General features: G+C 35.2%; 1 pseudogene; it reads right to left on the bottom strand.

Annotated features, from left to right (window-relative positions):
- Window positions 1-6,925: 6,925 nt before the first annotated feature.
- Window positions 6,926-7,491, bottom strand: LOC113196076 (dual specificity protein phosphatase 18-like; annotated as a pseudogene).
- Between the last annotated feature and the right edge of the window lie 18,026 nt (window positions 7,492-25,517).

Consider the following 25,517-nt stretch of genomic DNA (forward strand, 5'->3'; position numbering starts at 1 on the left):
GATGAGACATCTGATTCCACATTAGAGGTATTTGATTAAGGATGAAAAAGAAATACATAGTTAAGAACAAATAAATATTGAACCTTGCCCAATGAAAGAAGGGAAAGATTTAGTTTCTCTGGCTTAAAAAACTTAATCTCAGTTCCACAGCATGGATATATTCTTTCCCTTTTAGAATAACCCAAATGTAGGGTTTTTTTCTTCCTAGGAACTAAATCTCCTTAATAAGTTTACATTAACTCTCCTTTATAATATGATATTAACAGACAAATCATTTCCTTACTACTTTAAACATAATTGAGTAACATTCAGCCATTATTATAACACAATGAGAGAGCCAACACGTATTCTTTTACTCTATTCTCTATTCTACAAACAATAACTAAAATTAAACTACTGAGAAAAATATTTGACCCATCTCCCCTCAGATACAAGATATAAAAAACAAATTGTTCAGCTACCAATGCAATGTCCACAAAAAATCAGGCACTGAAGCCAGAGTAATTAGAGAATAAATCCCATAGTGCCAGTATGTGAAACAGGAGACAAGATCATGCACCATAACTGTGATGATATCATTGAAACAAGAGGTTTTTTTTTTTTTATCTTCAGAAGAGAATGTTTTGCTTTTATTTCCTGAGTGTACTAACTGAGCACTCAGACACTGCTTTTCTCCAACTATGACAGGAAAAGCAATAGGCACATCCTAAAGATCTGCTTTGGTTTTGTGGCTTTGTAGTAAGATAATAACTTCCTTTTCTCTCTCTCTCAGTCCTCTATTCCCATTTTGAAAAGACTATACGAGTAGGCTATTTTCAATATTCTGGGAATGCTGGGTCTTGAGACAGAGAGGCTGGCTGGATCTTTGTCCACAATCTTTGTAAAGGGGGCATATTTCCTGGCCCAAAGAGACAAATAAAAACAGACCAAAGAAGCATTGCTCAACATTGAGTTTGAAGGCTGGGCCCCCTGCAGCAGATGGGTCTTCCCTTGCAGTAGGTCTCTTTTCATTGGTGAGTTTGGGGGACTAGTTACTGCTTTCTGCCTCACTGAGGTAGCTAAGGGAGACAAAGTTGTAGAGGTGAGACATGGTCTATCAAATCTTCTTCAGCATTTTTAAACAGTTGCCATATTGATGATTAGAAGAGAACTTAGTAATGTTGAAGCTGAGGCATGAGGCCTGTGGACCATGTAGGTGTAGAGCAGCACAGTGAATGCTCCTGCATATCTAATCCCATTACGTGAGCACCTTTGTTCAGCCAAAGCTCACAAAACTTCAATCATACTTAACAGTCATACCTCAAAATGTGCCACTCAAAATCAGCCTTCCACTCAACCCAGTAAAAGGTGATAGAATTTCACTACCTAGTGAAGTTGTTTAGAATGGGATCTTTCATCCAAATGTGGTAGCTGAATGTGAGTAGAATCCCACATCCTGCACTGATAGCAATTCCTCTGCTGACTGATGATGAGCAGTAATGCAGCTGGAGCACAGGAATGATCATTTCTGCCTTGGTGTTAGCAAGGTTGAGCCAGAGACAGATTTCCTAGGTACTCATGAATCAGTTCATGGGAAGGCAGCTGATGTCAGGCAGGAAAATGAAAGAATGCTAATGCAGTTCTTGGCACATTGGGAAGTAAGTTCTCAGGGTAGAACTGAACTTCTCTGACACATGTGATGTGGTAGCCTGCATTGTAGTAGTTTGTGAGCATCTCAGAACCCTGTGGTAGTAAAGCTAGTACTGGACCTCCATGTCCAATAGGTAGAACCAAAGGCTGATGGACTTCCCCCAGTGCTCTCAGATGGTCTCCAGCCTCTGAACCCCACTCATGGAGAACTGAGGTACTACGGAGCCATTCACATTGTCTGTTGCCAGTTCATATTGATATTGCAAGAAGTACAAGAGAGTACAGTGGTTGGTAGACTCAAATACTGGCAAAAATTTTTCATAGATTTTTTTTATTCTTCGTTCTCTAAAACAACACCTAGCACTTTGCTGGCTTCCCTAAACAGGACTTGGGATAGGGAATGGGGTGAAATTCAAGCATTTTCCATAGGCAATGAGAAAGCAAGTTTTTCTATGAATTGTTACTTTGAAATTCTAGCTCTATTGCATATAATGTCCACTTTTAAAAATAACTCTTTTATTTGCCTGCATTGAAAATCAGCAAAACTTTCCTATGTGCACAATTCTAAAAAAAAAAAAATTAAAAGACGAATTTAACATCTAAGTACTCATAGAATTGGTTCACAGGCAGACAGTTGATGTCAAACAGGAATATTTTAAAAAATGCTAATGCAGTTCTTGGCACATTTTGGAATAGGCCTTGTCTACACATGTGAAGTCATTGAGTACATTACCTTTTATCCAAATGTGGTACCTGAATGTAAGTAGAGTGGGAAGCTCAGACTCAACTACACTAGAGGACACAAAAATACCACATTCCCCAATTTATTGACTTCACAAAAACCCTTGAGAACCACTACTTGTCTCAGCAATGATTTTTTCAAAGAAAGGTGGATAAAGTCTAGCTTTAATAAAAATAATATTGTGTAATCCTGTGCTTGAAAAGGTAAGGTTACAAACATACAACCTATACTTATGTCTCATCTGAAATAGAGCTTATTACCAATGGGATTACCTACTTTCACATACTCTTGGAAAAGATGTTAACCTCAGAAACTCTGTGTCAAAAATACATGCTAGGAGTATTTCTGTCAGTAATGTACAGATAATGATAGATAATTATTTCAAAATCTGTCACCATTCTCACAGATGTCATGAGAAGGGATAGAGATCAACTGAATACTGATGAGACACAGATTACTAAGAAAATACAAGGTCTGCATTATAAGAATGGTATGGATTGAAATAACAGTGTCAACTAGAGAGTTCTATAAATACATCTCAAGGAAAAGAAATAAATACCAACCTCCTTCTCTTAGTTAAGAATTTACTAAAGATTCATTCTGGAGAGCACTGAAAATGTGCATACTAAATCTTTCAGATAGACTCCAAAAGAGACTCTAGGAGTGAAATCACAGTGAAATTATATAATAGCCCCCCTCACCAAAGATAACATCTTGAAAGCCACCATAGAAACACAACATTTACCTTCCAAATATCAGCAACTGAATTGTCAACAGACTTTTCATCAACACAATAAGAGTTGCAAAACAACAGAGTAATACTTCAAAGTGCTGGAGAAAAGTGACTATCAAAACAAGATATGTACACAAAGATAATATTTAAAGGTACAGAAAAAATGTAGACATATAAAATATGAAGAATTACCCCTTCCCTTACCTCATATTTTAAATCATGGTGCAATTTCAATGAGAAGAAAGTTAAACCTAAAGGGGAGAAGAAAGATATAAGAAGCCAAAATGAGAAAAACATCAATAAAGTAAGTTTGTCTAATTATTGTAGTAGCATTAATCTTAATAATAATAATAATAATAATAAAGTGCATAAAAGATTTAAAAAACTTGTGAAAGTTGTCAAAATCAAAATGGAGTTGTTCATGTCATGACCAACTATAACAAAAGCGGGAAGTTATGAAAGAGGTGATGTCATGCACCTTTGCCTGATAGTAACAACTATGACAAATATTGCAGAACCATAACCTTGAGCAAAGGCTACCACAACGTACTTTTGCTTTATATATATATATATATATATATATATATATATATATATATATATGGAAAGCACCAATCAAAACTAAGTGAAAGAAAAAGTAGTAGAGAAAGGAGAATAAAGTACAGGAGGAGAGAAGGGAAAGTGAGGAACAGGGACTGAAATGGAGTAAATCAAATTACACGGATGTATGATTTTGTGAAAATGAACACAAATTCTATGTATAGCTATAATGCTCTGATTTAAAGAAATTACATATGATTTTTAAAAAGAAAAAAAATACTTCTGCAAGAATATCTGTCCAATGACTGATCAACCTTGGATTGTGTAACCTTGTTACTACTCATTGAGGATGCTGGAATTAAGATTTCACAATAAGTTTCATAACCCTCCTCATTTTGCCTTTAAAGTTTTCCCTTTACCCTATGATTTTTTATGCATATTTTAATATGCTTTCCATGTTGTTCATATTTCACATTGGATTATTCTCTGCTTACTTTCAAATACTATTTTTATAGAGTCTTTATTTATTGTTTAGGTTAAAAATCTCTACATAAAGATGTAAAAAACACAGAAGGGGAAGATAAGAATGTACTTATACCATGCTATTTGTCTAGCTATCAAATTATTTTTAATATCAATAAAATAAAATAATATTTGAATAAGCGCTGCAAAATTTAAAGGTCAACATTAAAAGTATAGAAATATTACTTGTTTTCCAAACTGAAAAAGTAAATATAAACTCTTTACAAAACAGAAGAACACAGAAGATGAAAAAAATAGAAGAAATGAGTTTTATAAGACTGCTGTTAGCCATGTTTTGTTATCATATTTCCTAAATAAACAATACAAGCAAATAATAATACAAAACACAACAGCAAATTGGATAGGTGAAGAAATGTTCAGTATCAATTGGGATAGTGAGACTATCTTTTTCTTTTCAATGAGAATAAAAAGTATCAAGATGTGAAGGATCCTAGAATTGACTTGATTGGAAAGAAAAATATTAGGATCTAGTCATCTTGAATGATTGTTTCACACTTATAAACTTTCTTACATAATAGATGGGCTTAGTAAGAAAAAGATGAAGACATACACCTGTAAGGATAGTTGTGGAATGTCAAAATATTCTGTCAGTGTGTAAATTTCTAGGCTTTTTTAAACAGTATTTTAAGATTTTCCCCCATCTTCTTTAAATTAAAAAAAATCATTGGTAAATATTAGGTCTTTCTTTAAAGTATCATCTCACTTGGGTAGACCAACCCCCAAAACCTTATTCAGGGTTAGGATGAGCTCTCAGGACAAAGAGGAAGTGCTCTCTGCCTTGCTTTAGTAAATCGGAAAGGACTAGGAGAAAAAAGAAACCAACACTTCTGCTTGCAAATTTCTTTAGTCAAGATCACAATCTCCCTAGTAAGAAACATGATGTTTTTCATATCTCTGGGGAAATTGTTACTAAAATAAATGATTTGTAAAATAAGTAATTAGTCTCTTTTTTCAGAACATTTAGGAGACAAAGAGTAGATTTTGCCACATGTAGGCTCTCTGTTGGTCAAATGATCCTCTTCACCAACTTCTTCAAATGGTACTAATAGAAACACCATTTCTTCCAGAGTCTAGCTATTGTGAATTGTGCTGCTATGATCATTGATGTGGCAGTATCCCTATAGTATGCTCTTTTAAGGTCCTCGGGGAATAGACCGAGAAGGGGAATAGCTGGGTCAAATGGTGGTTCCATTCCCAACTTTCCAAGAAATCTCCATACTGCTTTCCATATTGGCCGCACCAATTCGCAGTCCCACCAGCAATGTACAAGTGTACCCTTTTCCCCACATCCTTGCCAGCACTTGTTGCTGTTTGACTTCATAATGGCTGCCAATCTTACTGGAGTGAGATGGTATCTTAGGGTGGTTTTGATTTGCATTTCTCTGACTGCTAGAGATGGTGAGCATTTTTTCATGTACTTATTGATTGATTGTATGTCCTCCTCTGTGAAGTGTCTGTTCAGGTCTTTGGCCCATTTGTTGATAGGTTATTTGTTATCTTATTGTTTAATTTTTTGAGTTCTTTGTATACTCTGGATATTAGGGCTCTATCTGAAGTGTGAGGAGTAAAAATTTGTTCCTAGGGTGTAGGTTCCCTATTTACCTCTCTTATTGTTTCTCTTGCTGAGAAAAAACTTTTTAGTTTAAGTAAGTCCCATTTGTTAATTCTTGTTATTAACTCTTGTGCTATGGGTGTCCTATTAAGAAATTTGGAGCCCGACCCCACAAAATGTAGATCGGAGCCAACTTTTTCTTCTATCAGGTGCAGAGTCTCTGATTTGATATCAAGCTCTTTGATCCATTTTGAATTAACTTTTGTGCATGGCGAGAGAAAGGGATTCAGTTTCATTTTGTTGCATATGGATTTCCAGTTTTCCCAGCACCATTTGTTGAAGATGCTATCCTTCCTCCATTGCATGCTTTTAGCCCCTTTATCAAATATAAGAAAGTTATAATTTTGTGGATTGGTCTCTGTGTCCTCTATTCTGTACCATTGGTCCACCCGCCTGTTTTGGTACCAGTACCATGCTGTTTTTGTTACTATTGCTCTGTAGTACAGTTTGAAATCTGGTATCGCTATACCTCCAGATTCACACTTCCTGCTTAGAATTGCTTTTGCTATTCTGGGTCTTTTGTTTTTCCATATAAATTTCATGATAGCTTTATCTATTTCTATAAGAAATGCCATTGGGATTTTGATTGGCATGCAGAGGGGAAAGGGGGAAAAAAAGAAGAGAATTGAATAACAGCAGATGGGGTAGAGAGGGAAGATGAGAGGGAAGGGGAGGGGGATAGGAAAGGTAGCAGAATACAACAGTCATTAATATGGTATTATGTAAAAATGTGGATATGTAACCGATGTGATTCTGCAACTTGTATTTGGGGTAAAAATGGGAGTTCATAACCCACTTGAATCAAATGTATGAAAGATGATATGTCATGAGCTTTGTAATGTTTTGAACAACCAATAAAAAAAATTTTTTTAAAAATTAAATTAAAAAAAAAGAAAGAAAAGAAACACCATTGCCCCTTTTTTTTCACCTCTAACAATCAAGTTTAATCTTTAAAGATATGGATTACAAAGTTGAAAGCTGTGGCATCACTTTCTCTTTTTTTGCCCTTATAAAAGGTATCATCTGTTGCTTTCCTGTATCAACAAAGATGGTTCAAGTTCAGATCCTGATATAGGATCAACAATAGGTCTGTAAGCTGACCCAAAGCAGAGGCTTAGGGGATGATTTACAGTGGAATCATCAAAAGGACATCCTTCTCATAAAGTCAGGGATCATTCCCATTGGGGATCTGACCATGTGTATAGCATTCTTGCCAAACCGCTGGAACTCATAATGGATGAGTTGTTCCCAAAAGCCAGTGTTGGGTCAGATGATGGGCCGGCATGACTTGGTCCATGTGTGGGCATCCAGCAGGGACATGGCATGGTACTTCATGAGGTAGGCAAGGCACAAAGTGGCTGAGTGACTCACGCCAGCGGCACAGTGTAGCAGTGTGCAGCCCTGCTTCATTTCCACACTGTGGATGTGGTCAGCAATGGGGTCAAAGAAGTCATAGAGCTCAGAAATGGGTGAGTCAGCCACAGGCACCTGTGTATACTGGATATCCTCATAGATGGCATTTACCATCTCTACTGAGACATTGATGACTGATGAGATCTGGTTGCTGGACAGCAAGAGCTAGTTGTTGGCAGCCACACCATTGCTGATGTACAGGCGTCTGGTGATCTATGAGAGGCCGCTGACTGAGGGCTGCCGGAACTGAACTAGGAAGGTGCACAGGGGTGCTGTCATCAAGGCGTTGGGTAAGCAGTTGATGACACATGAGGCCTGCATTTTTCTAAGCTGTGTCCCTGGAAAACTTAAAAGGATGCTGTGATCTGGGTGTGGTGGCACAGGTCCATATTCTCAGCAACTGAAGAGGCTGAGGCAGGAGGACTGCAAATTCAAGACCAGTCTCAGCCATTTAGCTAGATCTTCTCTCAGAATACAAGGGCTGGGGGTGTGACTTAGTGGTAGAAAGCCTCTGGGTTCAATCCCCACTACCACAAAAAATAAGAATTCTGTGAAAATTTAAAGGAGATAATCCAGGTAGTGTTGAATATAGAGCCTGGCACCAAATGTGCACTTTTTTTTTTTTTTTTTAAAGAGAGAGTGAGAGAGGAGAGAGAGAGAGAGAGAGAGAGAGAGAGAGAGAGAGAGAGAGAGAGAGAATTTTTTTTATTTTTTAGTTCTCGGCGGAGCGGACACAACATCTTTGTTGGTATGTGGTGCTGAGGATCGAACCGGGGCCGCACGCATGCCAGGCGAGCACGCTACCGCTTGAGCCACATCCCCAGCCCCCAAATGTGCACTTTAAAAATGATAACTATCTCTTCTTGCTGTTGTTAGGGGGTTAAAAAGCAAGGCATTGCGGGAGAGAGAGTAAAGAGTTTCATTCCAGGCTGGGGGCTAAGGAGTCGCAAAGTTCCCATGAAAAAAAATGACCTGAGACTTGAAAAATAGTTCAGCATGAAGAAGAGGGAGGGAGAGAAATTGCAACTCGACAGCAGTTGAGGTTCACCATTTTACAACCTATGAACAAGCCAAGAATTGCCTTTGGCTTCCTTCGTGTAGTTCGACCTAATCAGACTGGTGTCTAGAGTTAATACTTCCATTTGTCACAGGTGGAAAGAGAGGCACAGAAGGGAGGCTGCCCAAGGCCCAAGAGCTGGTCATCCAGCTCATTACAGGTGGAAAAAAGTCGGCAAACACCGAGAAGAGAAGCGTTGGTTAAATTCTGGGTTATACAGCATAACAAAATCCACGGTGGACAGGTGCGAGGTGAATTAGGTAGGTTACCTGGGGAATTAGCATTGGAATGGGCTTGTTTTCAACTTGACCTCAAGATCCCACCAGTCTTCCCTCTCTCCAGTAGGAGTACCAGGGGGTTCTTTCATGAAGAAGTGGCACCGATTATCCCCAGCCAAGGGTCTCAAAGAGAGAGACCAGCTCTGAAGCACAGACCGCAATCCCCACCTGCCCAGCAATCTGATTTCCATAATAATGGTTTCTCCTTGAGAGGAGAAGTCCACTACCCAGGTCTCCAGAGAAGTCTCCGTTTCCACTTCCATTCTGGGCTCTGAGCAGCCCCACCCAGATTACCATTGCCCTTTTTTTCTTTCTTTTACCATTTGCTTTTTACGAATCATATTGTATTGTGTGCTAGTGTTTTTAATCAGTCCTCTTTAATAGTAGCTCTTTGTTTTTAGTCCTTCACTCTGTAATACAGTCATCATTCATTAAATGCAATAAAATCTCATGAAGTTCCCCACATTCTCACCCATGGAGTAGAAAAAATTCACAGACACAGAACAGTGAGTTCAGTCCTGATGGAGATAAGGCCTGACTAAACCAGTAAAATAACAATAGGACTTTCTAGGGGCATGATGGACAGTTATGTATTTGTTTCTGCTCTAATATTCTTAGCATTTCTTGAAGGTAGTTATGTTTTCATGCTGTTTTTTGAGGGTTAAGATTTTATTTAGAGTATTTTAGATTGATTTGTTATTCTCTCTTTCACAATTTTGTTTCTCTTTTTGCCTTTTTTCTTGCTAACAGCCAAACTCTATTATTCTCTTCCACTCTTCCTTCTATTTTTTTATTTCTATTTTTTCTACTCCACCCTCATAAACATGACTTACATTTTCTCTGAGTTTGCCCTATTCATCTGGTGAATCTATAAACCTTTTTCTATCCACCCCCATCTCTTATTCTTTGTTCTTAATGAACTCTATCTTTAATTGGATACTTACTCAGATTTATATCTTTTATTTATTCTCAATTCTGGCATTTTTTGAAGGCAGTTAATTTTCATAAATCAGTATTTAAGGACCAAGATGTTTGATTAGTAGATATCTATTTTGCTCTTATATTCTTTCATTTTTAAAATTTCTATTAATTTTTTATTTTATACATTTTTTTCTTACTTATCTCTCTCAACTCTCTTTCTCTCTTTTCCTCACTAACAGCCAGTCTCTACTGACATCTCTTTCACTCTTTATTTTGGACAGAATTTTCACTGTTGCAACTAAAGGATCAACCTGAACAGAAGAATTGTAGAAGAGGAAAGGTTTATTTGAAGGCTCACCATTTCAGAGGTCTCAATGCAAAGACAGTAGTCTCCATTACTCTGGGCTCAAGGTGAGGTGGAACATCATGGCAGAGGGAAGTGGCAGAGGGAAGAGGCTTACATCATTATCAGAGAGCAGAGAGACTGACTCCACTCTTCAGATACAAAATATATAGACCCTAAAGCCACACTTCAAATTCCCACCTCCTTCAGCAACACCCTACCTCTACCCTCAGTTAACCCTTAGATTATTTCACTAATTGAATTAAGACTCTTACAACCCAATCATTTCTCCTTTGAACCTTCTTGCATTGTCTCACATATGAGCTTTTGGGGGACACCTCATATCCAAACCTTAATACTCTTCTTTTAATTTTTTATACCTATTTTTTCCTCTACCCTCATAATCATCACATCTTATATAAATTTTGTACTATCCCTGTTCACCCTTGAAGTTGTAAACACTTTTGTGAACTTACTGTTTTTATCATGGGCAATAACTGATCATATCATTTCTGATTATTTTTAAAATGAATATTGTAGATTTCATAGCAAGATCTATTTGATTCAATGGTATAAATTGTTTACATTGGTTGTTGATATTAACCTGTCTCTCCTTAAACTATGAGGTACTGGAAACTTTCAGGGACACTGTATAAGTCCACAGGATAGAACTTGCTACCTCAAAACCAATGGTTAGATGGGTAGACACACAAACAACATGAAAAAGCAAGGGAACAAATTGCCCCCAAACCAATCCAAATACTTCAATAACAGAATCCAATGACACCACAGTGCAAGAAATGTCAGAGAAAGAGTTTAGAATGTTCACAATTAAACTGATCTGGGAGGTAAAGGATGATATAAGGTAGAAAATACAGGAAGCAAAATAGCACTTCAATAAAGAGATAGAAATTTTTAAAAAATAAAATAAAATAAAAAATAATCAATTAACCTAAGTAAAAATTTATTGGAAAGCATCACCAGCAGACTAGACTACTTGGAAGACTGATTTTCAGATAATGAAGACAAAATATGTAATCTTGAAAATGAAGTTGGCCATGGACAAAAGATATTATGAGACCATGAACAGAACTTCCAAAAATTATGGGATAATGGAAAGAACAAATTTAAGATTTATTGGAATAGTTGAAGGCTCAAAGATATGAACCAACAAAATTTACAATATTTTCAATGAAATAATATCTGAAAATTTCAGAAATCTTAAGAATGAAATAGAAAATCAAATGCAGAACCACAAGCAGAAAATTACAACAAACCTACACCAAGGCACATTATTATAAAAATGCCTAACATACAGAATAAGAGTAGAATTTTACAGGCTGTCAGAGAAAAATTGCAGGTCATATTTATAGAAAATCCAGTTTGGATCTCAGCTGATTTGTTATCCAAGACTCTCAAAGATAGGATGTCTTAAAATAATATATACCAAGTTTTGAAAAAGATGGATGCCAGCCAAGAATACTATACCCAGCAAAATTAAGCTTTAGAATTGATGATAAAACAAAAACTTTCCATGATAAATAAAAGTTAAAAGAACTCATAACTAGAAATCCTGCACTAAAAACATAGTTAATAAAATATTTCATGAAGAATAAATAAAAAATAAAAGCAAAAACCAGCAAAGGGAGAAATACACAAAATAATAGAAAATCAAAGGGGAAACTAATTCAAATGAAAAACCAGTAATTAATCAAAATGGCAGGGAATAACAATCATTTCTTAATTATAATATTGAATGTAAATTTACTAAAATCATCAATAAAAAGACACAGACTGGAAGACTAGATTTAAAAAGAAGACTCGGCAATATGTCGTCTCCAAGAAACTCACCTCTAGGCAAAGACATCACAGACTGAAGGTTAAAAGATGGGAAAAAAACACATACCATTCACAGGGATCTTGTAAACAAGCAGGGATCCCTATCCTCATATCAGATAAAGTAGACTTCAAACCAAAGTTAATCAGAAGGAATAAAGAAGGCCACTCATACTGCATAAGGGAATCATACATCAACAAAACATAACAATCATAAATATTTATGCACCAAACAATGGAGCATTGACATACATATAAATAAACACTTCAAAATTTCAAGAATCAAATATACCAAAACACAGTAATACTAGGTGACTTTAACAAGTCCCTCTTATCACTTGAGATATCTTCCAAACAAAAACTAAATAAAGAAGCTAAAAGTAAAAAATACAACCAATAGACTTAATAGAAATATATTGAATATTTTGTCCATCAATAACTGAGTATAATTTCTTCTAAGCAGCATATGGATCCTTCTCTAAAATAGACTATACCTTAAGCCACAATGCCACTCTTAGCAAATACAAAAGAAAAAGAAAAAAAAGAAAATACCAAGGATTTTATCAGATCATAATAGAATGAATTAGAAATAAATGATAAAATAAAAATAGAAGCTACTCTAACCCAGAAACTAAATAATGTGGTATTAAATGACCAATGTTAGTTGAAGAAATCCAGGATGAAATTTTTAAAAAAATACTTAGAGGTAACTGAGAATAGTGACACAACATATCAAAATCTTGGGGACATTATGAACGCAGTTCTAAGAGAAAAGTTCAGTGCATTGAGCTCATTCATTAAAGGAATAAAAAGTCACCAAATAAATAACCTAACTTTACATCAAAAAGCCCTAGAAAAAGAAGACCAAATCAACACCAAAATCAGTAGAATACAGGAAATAATTAAAATTAAAGCTGAAGACCTTAGATGATGGAAAGATCCCCCATGCTCTTGGATAGGCAAAATTAATGGTGTCAATATGCCCATACTACCAAAAGTGCTATACAGATTTAAATTAAAATTCCAAAGACATTCTTTATAGAAAAAAAAAAAGCATTCATGAAATTCTTTGGGAAACTAAGAGGCCCAGAATAGCCAAAGCAATCCTTAGCCAGAAATGTGAAGCAGGAGGCATCACAATACCAGACATTAAATTATACTAGAGAGACATAATAATAAAATAACTTTGTATTGGCACCAAAATATACATGAAGACTAATAGAACAGTACAGAAGACACAGAAACAAACCCACATAAATATAGTTATTTCATACTAGACAATGGTGCCATAAACCTTGGGGAAAAGATATTCTCTTCAACAAGTGGTGCTCGGAAAACTGGAAATCCATATGTAGCAGAATGAAATTGACCCCTAACTCTCACCCTGCACAAAACTCAACTCAAAGTGAATCAAGGGTTTAGGCATTAGACCAGAGACCCTGAACCTAATAGAAAAAAAAGTTAGGCCCAACTCTTCATCATATTGGCTTAGGAACCAAATTTCTAACTGAAGACTACTAAAAAACAAAAAGTAAAATTGGGAATCAATAAATGGGTGGTATCAAGCTAAAAATCTTCACATAAAAGTAAATAATCAAGAACATGAACAAAGAACCTACATAATGGGAGAAAATCTATGCTACCTGCATCTCACATAGAGCATTCATCATCAGTTTATATAAAAAAAAAAACTTAATACCAAGAAAACAAATAACCCAATAATTAAATGGGCAAAGAAACTGAACAAACACTTTACAGAAGAAGAAATGCCACCAACAAACATGAAAAAATGTCCATGATCTCTAGCAATTACAGAAATACAAATTAAAACTGCACTGAGATTCCATCTCACTCCAATCAGAAAGGCAATTATCAAGAATACAAGTAACAATAAACGTTGATGAGGATGTGGGGAAAAAAGGTATGCTCACATTGTTGGTGTGACTGCAAATTGGTGCAATCACTCAGGAAAGCAGTATGGATATTCCTCAGAAAACTTGGAATGGAACCACCACTTGACCCAGCTATCCCACTCCCTTGGTTTAAAATCAAAAACTTAAAATCATCATACTACAGTGTTGCAGCCACATGGATGGTTTATAACAGTTCAGTTCACAATAACTAAGCTCTGGAACCAATCTAGGTGTCCTCTAACAGATGAAAGGATAAAGAAAACCTGTTACATATACACAGTGAAATATTACTCAGCCATAAAGAAGAATGAAATAATCACATTTGCCAGTAAATGAATGGAACTGGAAACTATCATACTAAGTGAAAAAAGCCAATCTCCATAAACCAAAGGCTGAATGTTCTCTCCAATATTCAGATGTTAAAATACAACAAGGATCGGGGAGGGAAGAATAAAAGTTCATTGGATTAGACAAAAGGCAATAAAGTGAAGGGAGGGAGGATGGGAATAGGAAAGATAGTAGAATGAATTGGACATAACTTTCCTATTTCATATATGAATGCACAACCAGTGAAACCTCACATCATGTACAACCACAAGAATAGTATCCTTATTAGAATAATTTATTTATTCTAATATGTATTTGTAATATGTCAAAATACACTCTATTCTCATGTATATCTAAATATAACAAATATATGTGTGTATTTTATGTGTGTGTGTTATTGTGAACTGAACTGTTATAAACCATTAATGTGGCTGTATCACTACAGTATGCAAACCATACTCAAAAATACATCAAGAAGATAAAATACAATGACCAAGTGGGTTTCATCCCATGAGTTCCAAGTTACCTCAGCATATGTAAATCAATAAATATATTTTACTACATATATGGAATTATGGACAAGAATCATGTGGTTATCTCAATAGATGCAGAAAAGGCATTTGACAAAATCTAGCATTCACTCATGTTAAAAATGCTGGAAGGGGAGTAGGGTAGTCTGGCTCAGCGGTAGAATGCATGCCTAGCATGTGTGAAGCACTGGGTTCAATTCTCAGCATGCCATATAAACAAAATAAAGATTCATCAACAATTAAAACAATATTTTTTTCAAATGCTGGTAAAACTAGGGATATAAGTAAATTAACTCAACATTATGAAGATTATATATGATAAACCCAAAGCCAATATCACACTAAATGGACAAAAAAAAATGAAAGCATTTCCTCTAAAATCAGAAATAAGAAAAAGATGTCCACTCTCACCACTTTTATTTAATATAATTCTTGAAACTTTAGCTACAGTAATCAGGCAAAAGAAGGACAATAAAGAAATATATAAAAAAAAGAATATCTCCATTTACTGATGACATGACATGTATCTAGAAGATATAAAAAAAATTCCTCTAGATAACTTCCAGAACTGACAAATGAACTCAGCAAAGTGACAGGATAAAAGATTGATATTCATAAATTAATAGCTTTCCTATACTCCAACAGCAATTCTGCTGAGAAAGAAAATTCAGGAAAATCATCCCTTTAACAATGACATTTAAAAAATACTTGTGAATTAATCTAACACGAGGTGAAATATCTTTACAATAAAAAAACTGAGATGAAATATCTCTACAATAAAAAAGTATAGATCACTAAAGAAGGAAATTGAAGAATACTTTAGAAGATAGAGAGACTTCCTATATTCTTGAATAGGCAGAATTAATATTGTCAAAATGGCCATACTGCCAAAAGCAATGTACAGATTCAAGGCAATCACATCAACATACCAATGACAATCTTCACAGAACTAGAAAAAGCAGTCTTAAAATTCATTTGGAAGAATAAGAGACCCAGAATAGCAAAAGTAATCCTGAGCAAAAAAGAGCAATGCTGAATACATCATAATGCTGATCAAATTATACTATAAAGCTATAGTTTAAAAAAAAAAGCATGGCATTGGCACCAATGGAAGAGAATAAAAGACACAGAAAGAAACCCATGTATATCATATGATTCTTGATAAATGTGCCAAAAATATATGTTGGATGAAGATGATCTTTTTAACAAATGATGTTGGGAAAATGCATATCCATATGTAGAAAAATGAAAATAGAGCCCTCTCACCTTCCACAAAAGTCAAATCAAAGTGAATCAAAGACGTAGAATTAGACCAGAAACTTTGCAATTGCTGAAAGAAAACAGGATCAACCAACCCTCTAACTTCATATTGTTGCAGCCATCAAGTTCCTTAATAAGACCCCTAAAGTTCAAGAGATAAAACCAAGAATCAATAAATGGGATGCCATCAAAATAAAATTTTCTTTGCAGCAAAGGAAATGACTAAGAGCATGAAGAGAGAGTCTACAGAATAAGAGAAAGTCTTTCCTAGTTACTCTTCTTACAGGGAAGTAATATCCTGAATAGATAAAGAATTCAAATAGGTTAGTACCCCCCCCCCAAAAAAAACCACCCAAATAATCAAAACAATGAATTGACAAAAGAACTGAACAGACTTTTTTCAAAATAAAAAATACACGTTCACCAAACATGTGAAATGCAAATCTAAACTACAATAAGACTGCATTCCACTTCAGTCAGAACAGCAATGATCAAGAATATGCACAATAATCAATGCTGGTGAGGTTGTGGGGGAAAACATACACTTATGCATTTTTGATGGAACTACAAATTAGTGCAAGCACTCTGAAAAGCAGATTCCACTTCTGGATATTGATCCAAAAGAAGGAAAATTGGGATATTATAGTGATATAGCCACATCAATGTTTATAGCAGCAAAATTTACTTTAGCCAAGATATGAAACCAGATGGCCGTCAACAGATGAATGGATAAAGAAAATATTGTGTGTGTGTGTGTGTGTGTGTCTAGCTTTATTCAGCCATAAAGAAGAGCAAAAATTATGTTATTTATAGGGAAATAGACATTGAGAGCACTATATTAAAAGCAAGATAATAGACTCATGAAGTCAAGGATCATATATGTATGTTTCTTTCATATGTGTAAATTTAGAGATAAAAGGAAAAAGGGGAGGAGGATCTCAGGAAAGATAAAAGCGAGACCAGAAGAAAAGAGGAAGGTGAGCTTATGGGAGGAAGGAAGGAAGGGATAGAGGAGGTACTAGGGAATAAAATTAACCAAATTTATGTATGTTCCTTATGAATATGTAACAACAAATCCCACTATTATTTATAATTATCCTGCACCACTAAAAAGTCAAGAATAAAAAGAAGAGTGAAGTAAACTCCAAAGTATTATGATTCTGGATATGAAAATAACTTGGACCTTCTTTCTAACCACTGTCATGATTTTGTAGTATATGTTCAAGTTGTTAACAATTAAACAAATTTAGCAACATCACAATATTTCACTTTTTTAAATAGTGTGTTTTTATTTACAAATTATCAATGATTTCTTCTTTTTAACACTTAAGGAATTTTCAACCAGAGTAATGAAAGTGTAGGTTATGGTTCACTGTTACCAGTTGAAATGTTTCTTTTGATTGGTGCTTAATAATTTGGAATCCAAAACAAATTATATGTACTTCCTAGTTAGCATTCATTTACTTCTCACAAATATCTAAGAGCATTACTTGTTTTGTATATCAAAAGAAGACAAACTATAATAAGCAACTAAGTGAACAAGTAGATATAAGTAAACTCCTTCCCATACCACTTAGAAAGGAATAAACAAGGTCTTATTAAATTTAGGAAATGAGAGTTACAATAAAATACATAAAATAAATATGTACCTTAGTAGTAATTTATTACCTTTATCCACAGCAATCATATTGACAGCAAACAATTTCTTAAGCACTTGAATTTGTCATTAATCATCACATTTTTAATTACTGTATATGAATAATTACAGTAAGTACTCAACTGATTATAGAGACATTCATGACATGTAAATATTCTATTTACTTCAGTCTTAATAATTCTTATGATTCAAAAACTCCTGTCCTCTTTTCTATGTGTCAGGTGTTAAACTTCATGATCTCTCGATGTTTTTAGAACTCAAATATTCTCTAACTTTAAATTGTAAGTCATAGAATAGGTTTTGTCTTTACCTAACAGGTTCTATGGAAATTTGATGGCAAGAACTCAAGTACAATAAGACCCTACACTTAGCTATACAAGGAAGTTCCCCAGAATGAACTTCTTGGTAAGACTATGGAGAATAAATACTGAAAACTTGAACAGCCAGTCAGGATGATAATAGTTCAACAGGAAGAAAAAAAAGTTTTTTGGACACTTGTTATTTAAAACACTCATATGAAGTCTGGCATGATAGTTCATGCTTGTATTCCCAACAATTCTGGATTATAAATTCAAGCCAACCCAGGCAATTTAGTGAAACCCTGTGGAAATGAAAAATGAAAAGGGCTGAAGATGTCACTCAGGTAAAGTGCCCCAGGGTTTGAAACCTAACTTCTTTATATTTTCTTCTAGTACTAAGGATGGGGGAAAGGATCAATTATAAAAAGATGTCATTTTGTGGGGGGGGATGTGGCTCAAGCGGTAGTACGCTCGCCTGGCATGAGCAGAGGCTAGGTTCGATCCTCAGCACCACATAAAAATAAAATAAAGATATTGTGTCCACCGAAAAATAAAAAAAATAAATATTAAAAATTTTTTTTAAAGATGTCATTTTGTTATGCTCAGTCATATTTTTTAGGCCAGTATTTGAGTATTTTTATTTCAGATGTAATTCTCTCTCCAAGAATTTTTCCATAAACTTTTGGATTTTCTGTCTGGTATTTCTACAACTTTCACTTTCGTCTACTGAAGAAGTATTTTAAATACCAATAAAAAAATAGCTCTTATTGTCAATGTTTCGTCATTTTCTACAAACAAAAAACCTGAATCTTTTTCATGAAGTGGTAACTAACATATTTCATATGAAGTGATGAAGTGTATCCTCACCTTCTTCACAATCAAGCACTCCATCACCACCACTCCCTGCTGCTTTGGGCACCCTACATACCAAATTAAATGACTTCAGTACTTCTTTGTGAGAAAATGTCTTGACGTGCGCTCCTCAACTTATTTTTTATTGGCATATGCTGCTTTTTTAACTCCCATTTTTTTCATTTATTTTCTCCATTTATCAATCTTGTGTTCATATTTAAAGTCTCAAGTCATGTACCTCCCCTTCCATGTAGCTTTCATTTACTTCTCCAGTAGATGAAGGTGCTTCATCCTATGAGATATGATAGAAATTTCAAAGTGGAATCATATCCAAAATAATCTATTATCTAAAATGCATTGCCCCCTTTAGTCCCTTTTACTCACATTTCTCATTTCATTTCTAAGACTTTTAATTAATAATTTTGTTGACATTTACTCAGTCCTAGGTCATCCAAAAACAAAAACTTTTATAATTCCCAGTTGAACCAATGAAATCTGTGAGGTGACCTACCATGGGATCCCTATGGTGGGCATTCATTTGTTTGCAGATTATCTGATAACATTGCTTATGTGAAGGCCAAGGGAGAAGCTATTAGATTGGACATGGCCAAGTGCAGATCTTCTCAAGACCTTAAGCATGATATTAATAATCCTTCATGAGTATAGCGACTTTGTCATTAGGTAGTATTAATAGAAGGATTGTCTACTCATCGATGAGTATGAATTTCAGACAATTTCTAGAGGCTAATTTCTAGAATTTAAGTGATTTAAGCCATGTGAAATCTGTTTTTATTTGCTGCTGAGAGCCATTGCCAAGTAGGAATGACACATGGCAATATCTTTGTCAGCCTACTTCATGTTGCTTAGAAGAAAGACTCTCCATTGTGGAAATGGGCTTGCCTTTGGACCCAGGTCATTTGCAGTGACATTGCATGTATGCTTGAGTAAGGTGACCTTGCTCAAGGACCAGGACGGATCCAGGTTTGGGGTGTATCCTGCTGGGATTAGGGAGTATCCTGCTCCTTGGGTTTAGGGCGGTTCCAGGTTTAAGGTGTACCCTGCTGGGAATAGGGCATATCCTGCTGCCCCAGGCAGGCCCACTCCTTGAGTTCCCATTAAGTTCTCGTGGGATTCAGAGAGTATTGGGGTTTCAGAACGTGGATTTGCCCAGAACGTGTGTAGAGTGCAGGTGTGAGTTTGGGAATAAAGAATTGCTGTTTGAATCTACAAGGCTATGAGTGGCTCGTGATTTTGTGCCCAGCCAGACTGCGACAATTTGCAAACAAACAGATGAAATTTTAGTGTTTCAGGACTGTTGTCTACTTCAACTATAGTAACTATTTCAAAGTTGCATTGGCCTCATCATTTACATGGGTAATCAATTAGTGCAATTTTTCTAGGCATACATAAAATGTTTGCCATATATACAAGCTATTTGCAATAAGGAAGTAATTTTTAAAATACAATGAAATCTACATAAATAAAGAATAATGAATTTGAATAAATATGACAAATGTCTTAATTATATAAATAAAATTTCTGGAACTAAATTTTGGCTCAAATTTTTATTTTATTTTATTTTTTTTACTTTATTTTATTATTATAATTATTTTATCAGAGTTCATTATATAGATAGAACACACATATATAAAATTTGCCTTTTTAAAGTAGAAAACTCAAATTCAAATATATTTACTGTTTAAATAATTATGAAACTTTCATAGCACTATAATTTTAGAAAACTTTATCATCAAAAGACATGTGAATTTGCATTGAAATAAGTCCTAGACAATCATCATTTATGTTTTTTCTCTATCAATTATCCTCTTCTGGATATTTCATCAAAACATACCAATCCCATTATTTTCTTTGTACCTACTTACTTTTACTAGCATATTTTTTATTTCATCTATGTTGTACCATACATCAGAATTTGATTTCTATTCTCCCTGAATAATATTTTATGATTGGATATATCACATGCCATTTATTCATGTGATACAATCTGGATGTCTTTGTTGCTCCCAATTTTGGTAACTATATATATTTATAGTTTATATATATATATATATATATATATATATATATATATATATATATAATGTGTGTGTGATCATATCTTTTCATTTCTTCTGGGTACATAATACAAATGGAATCTCTGAGTCCATTTTGTACACATATGGGAACTTTATGTGTATGAGGTGTACCAAAATTTTTTCCAAAGCAGTTACAAACTTTTCATTCCAATCAGCAGTATAAGGGGGTTGTAATTTTTTTACATAATTGCTAACACATTATCATCTACTCCTTTTTATCATAACCTTTCTAGTGGACAGGAGATTATAGCTTATTGTGGCCTTGATTTGAATTTCCATTATGGCTTAAGCAAATTCTTTCAAGTTCTTATTGACAATTAATACAGTACCTTGAGAAAAATATGAATTCACATTTTTACACATTTTTAATAGGATTGTCTTTTTATTATTGATTGTAGTGATTCTCTATAGACTATGGATATAAGCCTCTTAGCAGATGTATGATTTGTAAATATTTTCTACATTCTAAATGAATTGATTAAAAAAATCTTTATGATATCTTTTCAAGCACATTAAAATGTCCTGCATGGTATTTGATAAAATAATTTTTTAAAAATTAACCTTTTCCATTCTCCAAAGCAAAAAAATGTTGTGGAATGTGTAGTATCCAGATAGCATGGCTATCATAATTCAGCGTTCATTATTGCTACTGGCAGTATTATCTCTAAGCAGAATATCACCTTAAAACTACATTACCAAGAAGAAGATAGTGGACACAAGAGATAATGTTTAGAATTTCTAAAATATGGAAGTTAAGAAATATCCTTCTAAGTAATTCAGAATCAACAAACATCTTAATGAGAAATTTCATTAAGTTAAATTTCATTAAGTTACCTACTCAAATGTCTGTTATATATAAAACAATGAGATAACTCATAATAGTTTTATAAATAAAATGTAGCAATAGAGTTACACCACAGCTCCTAACCAAAATAAAGGCCCAATTGAGAATATGCCATATTATGATACTATATAGCCAAATAAAACTAAGCTATGTGTTAAAAGTCAAGATCATAATTAATTTGGGGAAGGTAGTAGTGACTAAAGGTACTCATGAGCAGGGGTGCTTCTGGGAAGAAGGGATATTCTGTATCATGATCCAGTTGGTAGATACATTGCTGTCCTTGGTTCGCCATATTTACCAAGCTAATTGTGAAATGTCCAGCTGGTCACTTAGGATATGTGCAATTTTTTATGTATTTTATACTTAAATTTAGGGTTTATCATACAAAATATAATATTTTTGTATTTTAAAATATTAGGAAACAAATACAAAAAAATAAACACAAACTAATAGAAGGAATGCCTAGGGCTCCCATGCTAATATGACCTGGAAACACACCTCAGAGAAGTGATGCTTAAGCCAAGACCTCAATCAAGACAAGTGAGCAAGACTTGTGGTGCTGCAGGGAAGGATGCCCAAGGAAAGGGATAGGGAGAATTTAAAGTATGAAGGTGCACAGGTGAGAATACACTTGGTGTCATCAGGGAATGGGAAGAAGACAAATGCTCCTAGACAGAATCAGCAGGGACAAAATGAAGCAGAAAACATTGCCGTTGTCTGACCAATTAGAAACCTCAAGCCCCAGAATGGGTTTGGATTTTATTCTAATGGCAGTAAGAAGCCAGATGGAAATTTTAGGAAAGATAGTAACATAATTGGATACACATATTAAAAATTACTTCTGTCTACTAGATAGAAATTAGAAAGTAGAGGATAGAAGAGAAGTGTAAGGGACTGGTCGGGAGGCATTTCACAAAGAAGATACAATTCTTCTTTAAAAATGCCAAGATAATCACTCCATATTTCATTTTTTCCCCAGAATATACAAAAAAAACTAAAAAAAATTAACACCAAAAAAACAAAATCCCAATTAATAAATGGACAAAGGAACTGAACAAACACTTCACAAAAGAAGAAATACAATTGGTCAACAAATATATAAAAATATGTTCAACATCTCTAGAAATTAGAAACAAAACTACACTGAGATTCCATCTCACTTCAGTCAGAGTGGCAATTATCAAGAATACAAGTAACAATAAATGTTGGCAAGAATATAGAAGAAAAGTTTCACTCATACATTGTGAATGGAACTGAAAATTGGTGCAAAAACTCTGGAAAGCAGTATGGATATTCCTTACAAAACTTGGAATGGAACCACCATTTAATGCAGTTATCCCACTCTTTGTATATACACAAAGGACTTAAAATCATCATTTTGCAGAGATGCAGCCACATCAATGTTTATAGCAGCTCACTAACAATAGCAAAGCTAGGAAACCAACCTAAGTGCCCTTCAACACATGACTGAATACAAAAACTATGGTACATATACACAATGAAATATTACTCAGCCATAAAGAAGAATGGAATTATGCATTTGCCAGTATATAGGTGGAACTGCAGACTATCATCCTAAATGAAATAAATAAATCCCCACAAACTAAAGGCCAAATGTTCTAACATACAGATGCTAACACACAACGAGCTGGGGGAGGGAAGAATAGAAGTTCATTGGAATAAAGAGGAGGGAGGAGGATGCAAATAGGAAACACAATAGAATGAATCAGACACAGCATTCCTGCTTGCATATATGAATACATGTCTCCACATCATGTACAATGACAATAATTGGGTCTTTATTAGAATGTTATATACCATATATTAAAAATACATTCTACTGCCATGTATATCTAAAAAAACAAATAAAATATTACAAAAAATCTATGAGTAAATATATCATTAAATTTCTATACCTGTAAAACTCTAAATTCACACAATTTTCGTGAAATTACTTTGCTTCTAATATCAATATTTAATGCATTTTATAGTAACTAGTGACCTTTGTTAGTGACTTCAAAATATTGTGGTGATTTGACATATGACTATATTCTGACAACCTCGACAAACCAGGTCCCCTCTCAGAGACCTTTAGCAAGGCTTGTAGCTCCCTCAACAAAGAGAATACAGAATTGGAGTAGGGGCAGAGCAGAGCCAACACCCGCGCCCGCAAGGTAGGCAGACCAGTGACCGACCGGCAGAACAGGCCCAGCTGCCTGCCGGCATGGTAGTCACATCACCCCAATTGGAGTAGGGGCAGAGCAGAGCCGCCGCCCACAACCAGAGCAGGCCCAGCGACCCGCCTGCAGGGTAGTCACGTCACACCAATTGGAGTAGGGGCAGAGCAGAGGCACTGCCCGTGCCCGCAAGGTAGGCAGACCTGTGACCGACCGGAGGAACAGGCCCAGTGGCCTGCCGGCATGGTAGACACGTCACCCCAATTGGAGTAGGGGCAGAGCAGAGCCGCCTACCGTATCCAGAACAGGCCCAGTGACCCGCTAGCATGGTAGACACGTCTCCCCAATTGGAATAAGGGCAGAGCAGAGCCGCCGCCCGAGCCTGCAAGGTAGGCAGACCTGCGACCGGCTGGCAGAACAGGCCCAGCAGCCCGTCAGCATGGTAGACAGATAACCCCAATTTGGAGGAGGAGCACAGCAGCCACCCGCCCCTGCAAGGGAGACTTTTCAACTATACAAGAGCAATATAAATATATAGGGTGAAAATTCATTAACACAACAGTTTCACCAAGCAGAAAGAAACGCAAGCAGTATGAAAAGAAAAGGAAAGAAAGGACCACAAGCAATGCAGGTCAATTCAACTTTAGAAGAGGTAATAGCTACAGCAGATGGAATGTCAGATAAAGAATTCAGGATATACATGCTTCAGATGATCTGGAGTCTCAAGGAAGACATTAGACAGCAAAATCAGACAATGAAAGATCACTTCGACAATGAATTACATAAACAAATCCAAGAAGCAAAAGATCAACTATACAGGGAGATAGAGGTGATAAAAAACAAACGAACAGAAATCCTAGAAATGCAGGAAGCAATAAAACAATTAAAAACTCAATTGAGAATACTACCAGCAGAGTAGAACACTTAGAAGATAGAACATCAGACAATGAAGACAAAGTATTTCAACTTGAAAAGAACACAGACAGCTCAGCAAGACTGTTAAGAAACCATGAGCAGAATATCCAAGAAATATGGGATAACATAAAGAAACCAAACTTAAGAGTCATTGGGATACAGGAAGGTATAGAGGTCCAAACCAAAGGAATGAGCAATCTATTCAATAAAATAACACGAAAAAACTTCCCAGATTTGAAGAAAGAGACAGAATCCCAAATCCTAGAAGCCTACAGGATGCCGAATGTGAAAAATCATAAGAGATCCACACCTAGACACATTATAATGAAGATGCCCAATATACAGAATAAGGAGAGAATTTTAAAAACTACAAGAGAAAGGAAGCAGATTACATTTAGGGGTAAAACAATCAGGATAACAGCTGATCTCTCAACACAAACTCTGAAAGCAAGAAGATGCTGGAATAACATATTTCAAACACTGAAAGAAAATGGGTTCCAACCCAGAATTGTGTATCCAGCAAAATTAAGCTTCAGGATGGAAGATGAAATTAAACCTTCCACGATAAACAAAAGTTAAAAGAATTTGGAGCTAGAAAACCATCTCTTCAAAACATCCTCGGCAAAATATTACAGGAAGAGGAAATGGAAAATAACAATGAAAACCAACAGCGGGAGGTAGTACAGTAAAGGGCGGGGAAATAATCAAAGAGGAAAACAAACCATGTTTAGTAACATAAATAAACAAATATGGCTGGAAGAACAACCCATATCTCAATAATAACCCTAAATGTTAATGGCTTAAACTCACCAATTAAGAGACACAGGCTAGTAGAATGAATCACAAAACAAGATCCAACAATATGCTGCCTACAGGAGACGCATTTGATAGGAAAAGACATACATAGACTGAAGGTGAAAGTTTGGGAAAAATCATATCACTAATATGGACTTCAGAAACAAGCAGGAGTGTCCATACTCATATCAAATAAAATAGATTT

The sequence above is a fragment of the Urocitellus parryii genome, chromosome 10 (assembly GCF_045843805.1).
Source record: "Urocitellus parryii isolate mUroPar1 chromosome 10, mUroPar1.hap1, whole genome shotgun sequence".
NCBI classification, from domain to species: Eukaryota; Metazoa; Chordata; class Mammalia; order Rodentia; family Sciuridae; genus Urocitellus; species Urocitellus parryii.